The sequence below is a fragment of the Ascaphus truei genome, chromosome 8 (genome assembly GCF_040206685.1).
Source record: "Ascaphus truei isolate aAscTru1 chromosome 8, aAscTru1.hap1, whole genome shotgun sequence".
Taxonomy (NCBI): Eukaryota; Metazoa; Chordata; class Amphibia; order Anura; family Ascaphidae; genus Ascaphus; species Ascaphus truei.
The window spans coordinates 98,581,319-98,596,075 of NC_134490.1; positions in this window are offsets into that span (position 1 = coordinate 98,581,319).

The window sequence follows — 14,757 nt, forward strand, 5'->3', positions numbered from 1 at the left end:
TGTAATGGACTTTGGCGATCCTATGGTCACCGGCCCTAGCACCATTGCCCCTGCCCCGTCACGTGTTGTGCCACCGGGTCTTAGTGGGAGTAAGCTGGATAAGGCGCCCAAGTTTTCAACTGATTGGCAGGATTGGGTGACAAGTGATGAGGATTCTGATGGGGAGATACCATAGTCAAGTGTTGTACATATAACTAACCCCACTGTGTTTAATCCTGTTCCTAGAGGTAGGGCCCGAGGGTCCCAGTCTACTGCAAAAGCGGGTCCCGTAAGTCCCAAACCACCTAAGATGAATCTCACGGTTTACAAGAATGTCATTAGAGGGAGGCGTAAAGGCTCGCACTCTACTGAGGCAGCAACTTCTGGTGTATCCTCAAGAGCAGAGTCTGAGGAAGGTATGAGGGTGTCGGCATCATATGAGCACCGAGATAAATGGTGGACACCATTATTCACTGGGTATGATGAGGGGATGGACCGCACCAGATTTGTATTGATAAAGAAAGATATTGTAGATCACTGGTGGGACGTAGGCACTTATTCTCCACAGGAGGTTGCCGATGAGTTAGATAACAGGTGGAGAGAAATTATGCAGAAAGTGATCAACCCAAAGGCTCATCTATTCTGTACGATGATGTTGCACCTGAGGAGCCAAAGTTCTGGGTACTGCCAGGAAAGGCTGGGAACCGGAACCTTACTAAGTTAAGTACAGCAGATAGGGCCATAGCGGCGAGATACCGGCAATCTCATGGACATGAGTTTCCATATGTGCCAGAGCCGATCATGCAGGAGATCGAGGACCAAAGAGACACCTGGCTCAGAGATGCAGTCCTTGTGCACTTAAGAATTAAATTTGGTAGCACTGCCTACATAAGGGAAGACAAAATATGTTCTGTAATGAAATCTTGGAGTACAGGCAGGAACATATTTATGCACAACATCCTGTAATGACCGGAGAATGGGCCTGTACAACCCTTCTTTGTTAAGATAGTGGACCACAATGGGCAGGAAGTGAAGAAGCCTGATCCCCGTCATTACTATTGAGTTAGGGTTCTCCATGTTGGGAGTTTCCCACTGTGTTATGTCGCCATCATGGGAGTTACAGTCTCGTATACACAATATTAACTAATTATGTTTTGTATTTTCACAGATTGTTCACCTGCAGGATGGTCCAGCAAATTAGGTCCAAGTGGGGACCATTGGATTTCCACCTGTGGGAGAGTGTAGCCCTGGTAAGAAATGGGGCTATAGTTCTATCCTCCTCCTGATATAATTCCTGATAAGGGCAGGTTGCCAGGGGTTATCATGGGTTTCCCCCACTTCAAGCACTTGCCCTGAATGGTGGAGGTAGGTCACCTGACCTTGTGTCCAATCAAGAGACACAGGGGCGGTGCCTGCTGAGATCATAAAGAGCAGTTCATTTCCTATTTAGTGAGTTCTGTCAGAGTCTGTCAGTGTTTGAGGTAATAGGGGAGCCCCTGCTACAGCCACAAATGGATGGGGATGTGAACGGTGATTTGGGTGTAGATACAGTAGTGGACAATAGAGAGAGAGAACCCAATATAGCACTCAGGTTCACGCTCTGGAGATGAATGAATGAGTTAAAACATAATCTTTATTAGTAGCAACATATATTAAAATATGGATGCTAGAACAACATACTGGAGGTAGGCTGATCCTAAATAATGATAGCCATGTTGGCTCCGGATCAAACTAAGTTGTGTGTACCAGGTAATTCTAATAAAACACAAGTAACAAGACAACACAGAGATCCTAGTGTGGACCTGTGCACTGAGTGAATACTCTGGGTGTGCTCGGGTAGGTACTGAGACTACAGATCACGTGGGTAATATCTGCATAAACCCTAGTGTGAAATGGTGAATGTGACCAGTAGCAACTGATAAACATACAGAGCAAATACACTATGTATATCAGTGGTAATCTTGGTGCAATCAGTTGTGCTCCTCTGTGTTATATATTGCATACCTTACACAGTGTCAGAGTGACCTAAGGTAACCCTCTTGGTACTGTTCTGCAGGAGTGTGTTGCCCTTCAGTAACCTACGTGGCTGTTATCAGAGGTAGGTAACCCTGACTGTAGGTTGTGGAAATGGTAAATAGGACCCCAATCTGGGAGACACGGATGCTAGGAAACATATATATAACTCAGCATATATCAGAGGGCTTGGCTGTTGCAGTATACAGAGGGTAAACCTCAGCTTTAATATTGCTGCAGGCAACGTTACTCAGTACTTCTATGCAGCGGAGCACTATCCCTGTAAACACTCAGAATCGAGGCTTAAAGTGACCGTCGGGGCACTTTTACTCTGTATGATACTGCACGAGCAGACAATCGCATCAACTCGCGAAAATAATGCGGAGGCAGTGACTGATCTGCGCGTGCACGTGGGAGGTTGGAGCCGACGCGCGCGTTTCGCGAGAGGCTTTCTCAAGGCGAATGGTAAGTATCCCTAAGGATACCCTGCAGGTAGGCAGGTATATATAGGGCCTCCAGAGATGACGTCACAGATTAACCCCTGGTGCGCCCTGATATGCTTGGTTCTGTTGAAGGACACAGTAAGTATACCAATGTGTGTGACTGCATATCCAGCACACTAATGTAATAAAGATCTGACTTTGGTTGTGTGTAATTATTGCTTAGTTGTCAGATATATGCACATTAGAGCAGTGATGCACTCATTCTGTGCTGCAGGGGTAGTATAAAGGTGATGCCTAATAAGTAATCATGTTAATGTATAAATGATGGTGTTAGGGTTCAGAGAAACCCTAGTGGAGATTATATCACCGCTGTAAGGTGGTGGTAGTCTGTGTACAGGATTGGGGAACTACCTGATGCAAACATGGCAATATTAAATGATAAATAAACAGCCATAAAAGAAAGATGAGGCAGTGAGTGATGGATAGATTCATAAGTGCAGACATGATCTAAGGTGAGGCTTGGCTAAGAAGATGGTGGCGTCTGTCACAGAAATGGAGTGTACAGAAACCCCTCATTGAGGCCTCTGGGTGATAATGTCCCAAGTGTGTAAATCCATTTGGCTTCTATTTGAAGGAGGACTTTGTCCCAGTCTCCCCTCCTTTGTCCTCGAGTGGGATGGTCAATCCCACAAAAGGTGACAGCCCTAAGGTCCCTGCCATAACACAGATTAACGTGTCTTGACAGGGGTTTGTCAGCCTTATTCCTCACAGTGAAAAAACAAACTTATCAATCGTGGCGCTCAAGATATATTAAATACAACCTATTAAACACAAAATATATATAAAAATTGTGATACCAATACAAACATATATGGATGCTGCTTTAACCCAGTGTGGGGTCGTTCTCTCGATCCCGTGAAGAGTGAAGAATTGAAGATCATCGGGAAGCGCAAACCATGTAAAACAGAAGAAATACTCTGATGGTGCAATAAATGTGATAAACGTGTGAATAAATATTCAAGGCGCAGTGTGCTAAATACTCACAAGTGTAGAGTGAGTGTTGTTCCCATAAATGTATCTTGGAATGGCAGCCCATCAAATAGGTTAATCTCAATGGAAAGGTAAATGCTGGAGACCTTAAGTGAATAACATAAGAACGGACATAGTGCAGACTGTATGAGAATTTTACAAAAAGGTAAGTGTAACAAGATGCACTCACATGGTACTAAAAGAATAAAAGCATTTAGATCACACAAATCGGATCTCAGCAGTGCAACGGGTGATCGCTCTGCCCCCCCTCCGCCTCAGCGTGCATGTCACTGATGCGTCTCACCCAAACCGGAAGTGATGTCATCCGCTCTAGGGGGCTCCGATCGTGTGGGAATCTTCACTGGTCAGCGTCACTCTACGCGTTTCACCGCATTCGGTTTCTTCAGGAGTATTGGCTGACAGATTCTTGATGACTAATATACGCTAAGCTGAAGTCCCATTGATTAAAATTTAATTATGGTAATCGCATAACGTAATTGTAGATGGACTTAATTAAAAATTAATTGTAACATATAATATTAAGACTTACATCAAACATATGTGAGTCTTCCAAACGTATTTTAATCAAACATACAGAGTAATTAATGATGTTTAAAAGATATATAAAATATTAAACAAGTAAAATAATCAACTATTTCAGCAAGAGATACAATTAGCACCTAAATTGAATCAGCTAATCTAACGGCTAGAATAGTACATAGATGAAACAAATCTATTGAGGAAATAGAAAAAACAAGGTTAGAATATTTCACAGAAAAGGTTTGATGTCGAACTCTAAATTTAGACCCTGAGGGGAAATGGTTTTCAGTTCGAACATCCAAAATACTCCTGAAGAAACCGAATGCGGTGAAACGCGGAGAGTGACGCTGACCAGTAAAGATTCACACACGATCGGAGCCCCCTAGAGCGGATGACATCACTTCCGGTTTCCGGTTTGGGTGAGACGCACCAGTGACATGCACGCTGAGGCGGAGGGGGGGCAGAGCGATCACCCGTTGCACTGCTGAGATCCGATTTGTGTGATCTAAATGCTTTTATTCTTTTAGTACCATGTGAGTGCATCTTGTTACACTTACCTTTTTGTAAAATTCTCATACAGTCTGCGCTATGTCCGTTCTTATGTTATTCACTTAAGGTCTCCAGCATTTACCTTTCCATTGAGATTAACCTATTTGATGGGCTGCCATTCCAAGATACCTTTATGGGAACAACACTCACTCTACACTTGTGAGTATTTAGCACACTGCGCCTTGAATATTTATTCACACGTTTATCACATTTATTGCACCATCAGAGTATTTCTTCTGTTTTACATGGTTTGCGCTTCCCGATGATCTTCAATTATTCCTCACAGTGCCTATGTGTCCGAGCACCCTCTGTTTGAGACACCTGCTAGTTTCCCCACATAGACTTTCCCACAAACACATTTGCCTTGGTAATTGACACCTGTACTGAGGCAGTTAATAAAACTGCGTATTGGGTACCTCTTAGTGTCATTCCAGTTCCCAAATTGTTTGGTGGTGTTCATGTACTGACATGCCTTGCATCGCTGGCAGGTGTATGATCCCGTAGGTTTGGGTGGGAGCCATGTTCTCGGTGTCTCGTCCACAAAATGGCTATGGACCAGTAGGTCTCGCAAATTCTTTGCTCGTCTACTGGTCATGGATGGGTGATCATTAGTGACTCCTTTCAGGAGGTCATCCGCTCTTAAGATATGCCAGTGTTTTTCCAGGATTGCTCTTGCCTGGGGCCATTCACGATTGAGAGTACCTACAAAGTGGATCATTTTGTCTTGCAGACTGGGTGGTTTGTCCATAATGAGGGATTTGCGTGAGGTATATTTGGCTCTCTTATAGGAGTGTCAGAGTTGAGATAGAGTGTTAGTGTTAGGAAGGAGAGGAGTGAGCAGCTCATGAGTAGAGCTGATAGGACATAGTGAGGTGGACCAAATACCTCTCACCCTGCTTAGGGGGTGAGGGAAGAGCTAGCCCCACTCTGGATGCCCTTTGGTCCAGAGTGGCGGCAGGGACCATCACAAGGGAGAACAGTTAGTGGACTGTGCATCAACTGTACCTGTCGGCTGCTGCTGCTGCTGCCCAAGAGAATAAAGAGTCGGCTGCTTTAAAGAGAACCTTGAGTGAGACTGGAATCTCTCATCCCTGGGAGGGGGATTTCTGTGGTAGGGATTTCACACCGCATTCCTGGGGCTTACTACAGATGGAGGCGCTGCACCATTGAACGAGAACGAAGGCATTCATCCCAGTAACCTGTTCCTGTTGTCCCCCATGTCATCGCAGGAGACTCAGGCCCTCCTGTTGCCAGCAGGTATGCACCACACAGAGACATATAGCCAGTCCCCAGAACACCTTAGGGGGCCCGATCTGCGATTGGGTGGGGATAGATGGGTTATACTGACATCATATCTTTCATTATTAGTGGATGTTTTAAGATTCCGTACTGCTTCTACTGCTGCGGCCGAGTTTATTCGAGCATTTGCCCGTTCTCGGCCGCAGCAGTAGCCTGGCGCGCGCCGGAGGGTGACGGGCGCGCGCCGAAGCAGCGGAAGAGCGCCCTCCGATCGGGGCGCTCTCCCTCCCGCTGCCGGGTCCGCCGGGTCCCCCGGAACCCCCTGCCGCCGTCCCCCACATCGCGGGACACCAGGGCTCCCTCGGGGAGCCCTGGACGCGCGTGCAGGGGGCGCACGCTCCCGATGACGCGTGACCGCGCGTCACGCCGAGGGGCGGCCACTAGCAAGCCGGGAAATCTCCCGGCTTGCGGATCTGGCCGCAGTGCAATAAACTGTGTTGCCAGTGTAGCTACTATACAATTACATATCCTATTAGTGATATTGAGTGCAGACAAGTAGGGGCTTCTGACTGGACCACCGGCCATCTGGGTTCTGTGTATACCAGTCTCTCTTTGTGTATTTGTCTTGCCTTTTCCCCTACTGCACCATTCACTTTAGCTACTGTTCATTATTATTACCTGGAGTGCTGATGTCCTACTGTATCTTTTTGTTTTGGCAGGTAATGTACAGTACTGTAATTCATGCATCTACAGTATTTTCTACTCCAAAAAACAACCTCACAATTATTAAACTTTTCAATATGTAAAAGAGACAGCAATAAGATGTGTTGAAGAAGATTATATTATTGTAGTATCTCAAAAAGGCAAACATTCCTATTGTACAGTAGTCATTGTTTAATTCTTGTTTTCATTCATGTTTTGCAGGTTTAGTGGGCCTATGACCACACTGTGTTCATGCAGGAAATACATCCAGCGATACAGCCAGGTAATGCATCTATTTTTACTTTTGACAATATCCCGAATACCCGTACTGTGCAGAAATTCAATGACACACATATACATTTTAACCAGGTTCCATTGAATCACGCATGCGCAGAAATGAAATGATATGCATATGCTTTTCAACCAGGTTCCATTGAATCACGCATGCGCAGAAATGAAATGATATGCATATGCTTTTCAACCAGGTCCCACAGAAACACACGCGTACCACACAATAAAATGTCAAAACAATCATTTGATTTGAATGTGGAAAAAAAGCGCAAATGTGCATTTTTGAGACTGAGCTACGGATATCCGCGATTACAGAAAAACTCCACCTTCTCTTCCCAATTTCAAATCAAATTTGAAAACACACAATGAAGCATTTCAGTAGTCTGGACTCATGACCACCTCTCCACTCCTAAAGAAGCACTTAACAACCATTGTACTCAGGCACTGCCATCAACTGAGCATTTTCCACTACAGTCTCTGTAAATCTCCCAACACTGGAGATGAATGAGAACTCTTGTAGGAGTTGTGGCTGCATAGATGGTGAGCTGAGTTCTGAGTTATATTGTACAGAATGTACATACTGTAGCATTAGTTTTTCATAATGCACACTGTTCCTATAATATGGTTATGAATAGGGGCGCCGTAAACATTAGTGGCACATTTAAAAAAAATTATTGTTTAGAAAAACAAATTGTATTGTTGCTGCTTACAATGTTTTTTTTTTCCATCTAATTCAGTGTTTTTCAACCAGAGTTCCTAGGAACGCTTGGGTTCCCCGGGCATCCCCTAAAGTGTTCCCTACATTTTTCTGGTCATTTGAAAATTGTATCAAATACAGAAGAATTTACAATGCATCTCATCACAGACACGTTATTAGAGAGGGTTGGGGTTCCTTACGATGCATATGATCTGAGACGCGCTATTAGACATGGTTTGGGGTTCCTTACAATTCATCTGATCTCAGAAGTGCTATGAGAAAGGGTTGGGGTTCCTTACAATTCATCTGATCTCAGACGCGCTATTGAGAGGGTTGGGGTTCCTTACAATGCATCTGATCTCAGACGCGCTATTAGAGAGCGTTGGGGTTCCTTACAGTGCATCTGATCTCAGACGCGCTATTAGAGAGGGTTGGGGTTCCTTACAGTGCATCTGATCTCAGACGCGCTATTAGAGAGGGTTGGGGTTCCTTTCAATACATCTGATCTCAGACACGCTATTAGAGAGGGTTGGGGTTCCTTACAATGCATCTGATCTCAGACGCGCTATTAGAGAGGGTTGGGGTTCCTTTCAATGCATCTGATCTCAGACGCGCTATTAGAGAGGGTTTGGGTTCCTTACAGTGCATCTGATCTCAGACGCGCTATTAGAGAGGGTTGGGGTTCCTTACAGTGCATCTGATCTCAGACGCGCTATTAGAGAGGGTTGGGGTTCCTTTCAATGCATCTGATCTCAGACGCGCTATTAGAGAGGGTTGGGGTTCCTTACAGTGCATCTGATCTCAGACGCGCTATTAGAGAGGGTTGGGGTTCCTTACAATGCATCTGATCTCAGACGCGCTATTAGACATGGTTTTGGGTTCCTCCGAATTTCACTTAAAAAAAATCGCAGTTCATTTTCACAATCTGAAAAGAACAAATGCATACAGATCTTTCTAGATTACAAAGCATAAAAAGGAAAGAAAAAAAAACCATCTAAAGAAAGCATGAAAAGATTGGTTGAAAAGCCACATGAACAGCATAGCCATAGTGACAGTATCTATATTATTACTATAACAACCACCAATCAGACATTTTGTGAGAGTGACATATCATGTGGGAGTGACACACAATTTCCATTGCTCCTTTCTTCAAATGGCCACACAGGATTAGGAGACTGTGTTGCAAAATCTGTTTCCATAGTGATAAATACGACATCTCTTTTCAGAGTTTTTGATGTGATATGACCTCTGCATGAGACTGTTTGAAGACACAGTGCAAGGACAATATATAAAGTATATGATTCTATACAGGGGCATAACTTTGGCTTAAGGGGCCTCCAGGCGACGTCATGGCGTCACGTCGGCGCGTTGCCATGTGATGTCATGTCGCCATGACAATGCAGCATCACATGACGCCACGTCATGGTGGAGGGCTGTTGTGTTACAGGGGCTTCTGTAACTGCTCAAGGAAGGGTCCTGACTCCGTTCGCACCCTTCACCCCCTCCCCCTCCCCACCCCGTCACGATGGGGCCCCGGGCATCCTGGCTGGTTATGCCACTGACTAAAGCATTAGATTTTAGCTGAGATTTGGCTCTCAAAGTCTGCATTTCCTGTGAAGTAAAATATAGAAAACAGGACTATTGAGAGCAGAAAGCCTCAGGATCACAGCTTAAAAGCAGACTAATATTCATGCTGAATAATATGGAGTTAAACTTGGAATTCTGAATAGATCACATTATAAATTATATATAGGATTTAAAAGGAAAGCAGCAATAGATGAATCCTTTTAACGAATAAAAGCATGGAAATGTGGCATAAATTCAATTAACAAGCTTCTTGTATTTGGCATGGGTGCAAACAGAGTGAATAAGGAACGCGTTCGACACGTTTCAGAACCATGGCACACAGTCACTTTATCGTTTAGCGTTTGTACTAAAACAGAACTTATTTTTTTAACTAAGACAGAGGTAAGGGATTAAAGGCAAGAAATGCAACATATCCGACATTCCAGTGTGAAGGAAAGTACATTGTAATCCACCAACGTTTCGGTTACTTACATGGACCTCCATCATCTTAATCATTTTATTCCATTAACATTTGGGCCATAAAAAGGAAGTTTTAAACAAGATAAAGGTGCATGAAAAGGACCTAAACATTGTTGGATTAAAACTATCAATCAAATTATAAGGATGCTAAAAGTTAATGCAACCGAAACATTCATGAGTTAATCTTATCAAAATGGTAAGGGGACAAAACATTGATGGATTCAATTGAACTATTTATACTGGAATGGACTCGCCAGCGTGGCACCTGTGGAATGTACCTGCTTATCTGAGGTGCTTCTCTCACTCACCACGTGCCACTCATTCACTCAGTATGTATCTGTGAAACAGCTATTCAATCATTCCCAACATGTATTTCTATTCATTGTATACAAAAACAGACACACAGGAAAAGATGGGATCTGACTGCCATCTGTTGGCAGAAAGTTTTTAGTATTTTCACCATAGCAATTATGTACAAATTTAAAATGACATTATTCCGAAAGCCTCATTGTAATATGCAACATCATTGTGTTAGAAAATATATTCCGCTACAGCTGGACATTTACACATTAGTGTGTAACTACTGTAATCATACATTTTGTGCAAAATATTAGTTACAAAGGCATTGTTTAAAAGCAAAATATAATTTTGAAATACAGATGTAGCCAGATGTACTGTCTTCGGTACCATGATAAGTGGCACGAGATGCCACTTTGTGTACCACGCAGGCCACCAATGGAATCACATCCCGTGGTTTTGTGAGGTTTATTTATTTAATTGCAGTTCAGTATGTGTCCGGCAGATAGCTCAGTGAATATCTTTGTCCCGCGGTTAGCCTATTGAATGGCCCAAGAACTTAACAGCTGTTTTTATACAGTACAGTACTTTAACTGATTGCAGTGGTAGGCAATTGTTGAGGTGTAAAATAAATTATATTTCTGTACTGTATCTTTAAACATACTTAAGACATTATTTTTTCATAGAGAGCGGCAAAGATGAACTCAGCTGTGTATAAGACTACAGTATTTCTTTAAGGTCCTTCAACACATCCCTCGCTTTGTTTAGACTGTACTCGATAAACTAATAGCAACAATTGAATGCCCCCCTGCTAGCATTTATCATAATGTCTAAGATTCCGCATTCTTGCGCCGGCAGTACCCACAGGAGTACTGGGACATGCTAGATCACATCTGGAAGGTAGTTTGTCCTATCAGAGTAAGTGTGAATATGTTACCTACTTTAATAATTGCAGGCTATGTTTAAGACCGCCAGCCAAGAAGACGGCCCAATAGTTTAAAGTGAGGGAGTTACGTTTTATTTTGACATTTTGTTTAATTATTACAGTACATTTTTTTGTCCCATCGAACTCCACTCCAGACCAAACTCCCTGCCTCGGACCAATCACCCCACTCCAGACCCAGCTAACCCCACCTCGGACCTTTTGCTCCACACTCCAGACCCTGCTAACCCCACCTTGAGGAACAAGGTAGATGTGATTCTCTAAAATTGTGACCAGTCCTGTAAATTGAGTATCCAAATGTATAAGTCCACAATGGGTTCATCCAAAACACGATGGAGTGCCCCTAATAAAGTTGATTAGGAACTGGTGGGAATAAGTTTACTAGTGGATTCGGCTTGACACCCACAACTATAAGACATAATAGCACCCAACCAGTACAATACTTATAAATGGACAATGTCCGTGGTAGACAGGAATAAAATAAGGCACTGCGGCACTTTACCTGTGCTACCCAAGGGGCACTCTTGTCGTAAGCGGCGTGCAATCCATCTGTTGTTGGTCCAGGAAGATAGAGAGCGTAGATAGAGCACAGCCAGGGATATCCTGTATATTCCGTGCGGGAAGAAAAGAAACAGCCAGGCCACTCCAGAAGTAACAAAAAGTAATAATTAATTTATTCCATGCTGAACATACAGAAAAAATGGACTAGGTAAACGCACCTACGCGTTTCGTACTCAAGGTACTTTATCAAGGTGACAACAGTGTAATAAAGCTGCTTCTTTAGACTTACCCGAACTACCTCTAAGCCAATAGGATGCCGCGTCACTAACCCGCGTCGCGCATGGTCACGGCGACATGAGACGCAGTCACCTGCATCTGCGCAGAATCGCGAAGGAAGGGCGCGCAAAGCCATAGGCTGGGCAGTTCGGGCAAAGTACAAGACCTTACTTGCACTAGACGCTACAGCCCACGGAATGACGTCATCAGCGCGCATCACGGAGCGTGGTCGCGCTGACGTCACGTCGTATTCAGTAGCCTGGCGGAACATGTGACAACTTTTTTTTTACAAATCAAAACCTTATTGAAACTGGACATTACTGTTTAAAATGGAAAAAACAAAATTATTTAAAAAACACGAATAACTTGTTGCAATAATAGCAGCAACCCTACGTAGCAGTGTACTGTGTCAGTAGAAAGGAAATGGTAATAAAGATAAATAATGAATAACCAATAAATAAACAAATAATAATCATAACACTAAATAAATAGTTATGGTACTAAGCATATCACAATGTAACATTAAATAACCATACCATTTATCCTACCATATAATTAAGAAGTATATACTTCTAAAGATTTTTAATTATACATATGAACACAGTATCCATACATAGGGAGAAATTAAAACACCTTGTTTATCAAAGAGAACAAAAATAGTGTTTATCAAAAAATTGAGAATATTAGCCATTATGTAACTGAATAAGAAAATATTGGAAGAATGTACATAATCTCTGCTTGAGAGATAACACTATATAAAGAAGAGGAATGCATTGATAAAGGTTTGTTGTTATACATAAAGATCGCCTGTTAACAGAATAAATCATGAACATTGATTGGGATGCACTATAAATATGTGTATAATATCTAAAGTAACATACACATATGATTACAATAAGATTAATAATCTAAGCGTTCATTAATTATGAACAATTGTGTGAATTATAATTATTATAAAACAATTATAAAACAATTTATAAAAAGAAAATGGAAAACATTATTATAAAAAAAATCATAAAAAGTGACTTAAATCCCAATCAATGTTCATGCCCAGGGGTGTTCTTGTTCTCAGGGTAAAAATCCAAAAAGACTCTCGTCTATCTAACTGTTTAATCCTGTCCCCTCCTCTTATGGGCACGGGAACATGTTCTATGCCCTGAAAGGTGAATGAGTTGCTGTTACCATAAGGACAACTAGAAAAGTGTTTTGAGACGGGGTGATTTTGATCCCCGTTATTAATAAGCCGTAAGTGCGCAAGAATTCTGACTTTATAGCACCTAGTTATCCTTCCGACATACTGTCGACCACATCCACATTTCAATAAGTAAATGACATAGGTGTAGTTACAATTTATAAATGACTTGATAGTGTAACTTTTCCTTGTGTTGAAAGAACAAAAAGTTTTATTTTTATTCATTTTAGAGCAAGCTTTACAATGGGAACATGGATATGTTCCATGAGGTAAAGATGATCTATCTCCTTTTGTAGATTCAAAGAGACTTGGTAATAAAAAATTTGACAAGGTTTTAGCTCGTTTGAAAAACAACATTGGGACCTGATGCGTTATAAGGTTTTAAAATCGGATCCAGTGACAAAACTTCCCAATGTTTTCTCAGAATATTCTTAATTGCTCCAGCTTGTTTACTAAATGGGGTGATAAAGGAGGGACTGGTATTAACTCTCGCTGGCTTTGATTTACGTTTCAACAATGTTTTCCTATCCATAGTGGATACTTCAAGGAGAGATGTATCCAAGTCCCTCTTACTGTAGCCCCTCTGTAAAAAACGTGTATACAAATCTTCTGCTTGAAGTAAAAAGTCATGTTCACTCGAGCAATTACAACGTGCCCTAATGAACTGACTTTTAGGTATCCCTCTGAACATGGCGGGAGGGTGACAGCTGCTGGGCCTCAAAAAGGTATTGCGTGAATTTGGTTTTCGATGAAGAGTGGTCTGAATACTCAAAGTAGAGTCGATATATAAACATAAATCTAAATAATTAATATGTTGTGCATTGTATGAGTGAGTGAACTGAAGATTAAAATTATTTGTGTTAAGTGACAAAATAAATTAGTGTAAAGTCGTGACGTCACCCTCCCAAATCAATAACAAGTCATCAATATAACGCTTGTAAAACAAAATGTGCTCCCTATATTTGTTAATTTCTCCAAACACGTGGAATAGCTCCCACCACCCCACCTCGAACCCATCGCTCCCCACTCCAGAGCCAGCTAACTCCACCTCGGACCAATCACACCAAACTCCAGACCCAGCTAACCCCACCTCGGACCTATTGCTCCCCACTCCAGACCCAGCTAACCCCACCTCGAACCCATTGCTCCCCACTCCAGAGCCAGCTAACTCCACCTCGGACCTATCACACCAAACTCCAGACCCAGCTAACCCCACCTTGGACCTATTGCTCCCCACTCCAGACCCAGCACTCTTGTCCACAGACCCAGTGCAATTCTACTTGAACCCAGCATGCCCCAATTCAGACCCCGAAAACCCCACCAAGGACCGAGCACCAGTCTGAGCTGTTCTGGGGCCTTGTGCAGGGACAGCATGGCATTCTCAAGTGATTTTTTTTTGGACAATTTTGAGGTCGGTATATCTTGCACACCTATGGCCAGACTTGTCACTGATTGTGCATAGGTACGTGAACAGGAGCAATGTCTGGACTTAAAGAAAAAATTGACTTTGTTTTAGGGAGGATGGACCATATGGTGAGACGCATGGAGGATCTATTCGCTTGTGGGTAGAGTGCTGAAGGAGAGACCACGACACCTGGAGAAAGCTTCTTCACCCTCTCCACTCCCCAATGTGCCTCCAAGAAATATCCTGCATGGGCAACTCATTCAGCGATGATTAAATTGTGCCTATCCCCCCCCCCCCCACCCATGGTACTGAGATTGAACTGCAAGAAAATGGTATCCCGGTGTAACTGGACTAAACCGCGATGCCGAGGTGGGGATATATATACCCTGACCTGGGGCCACGAAGTAGGGTCCGGAATGCAGATGCATGGTCGTGGTTCGCCGGGTCAGGGTTTGGAGAGGTGAGAGTAGTAGGGGGTCACGTAGCAGAGGTCGAGCGTAGGAGATGGCAGCATAGTGGTATCCATAGCAGAGTTTGAGAGCAGGGGACAGGCGGGTTATCGAAATCCGTAGCAAGGTTCTAGGTGTAACTGCAGGGAAACAAAGATGACAAAGC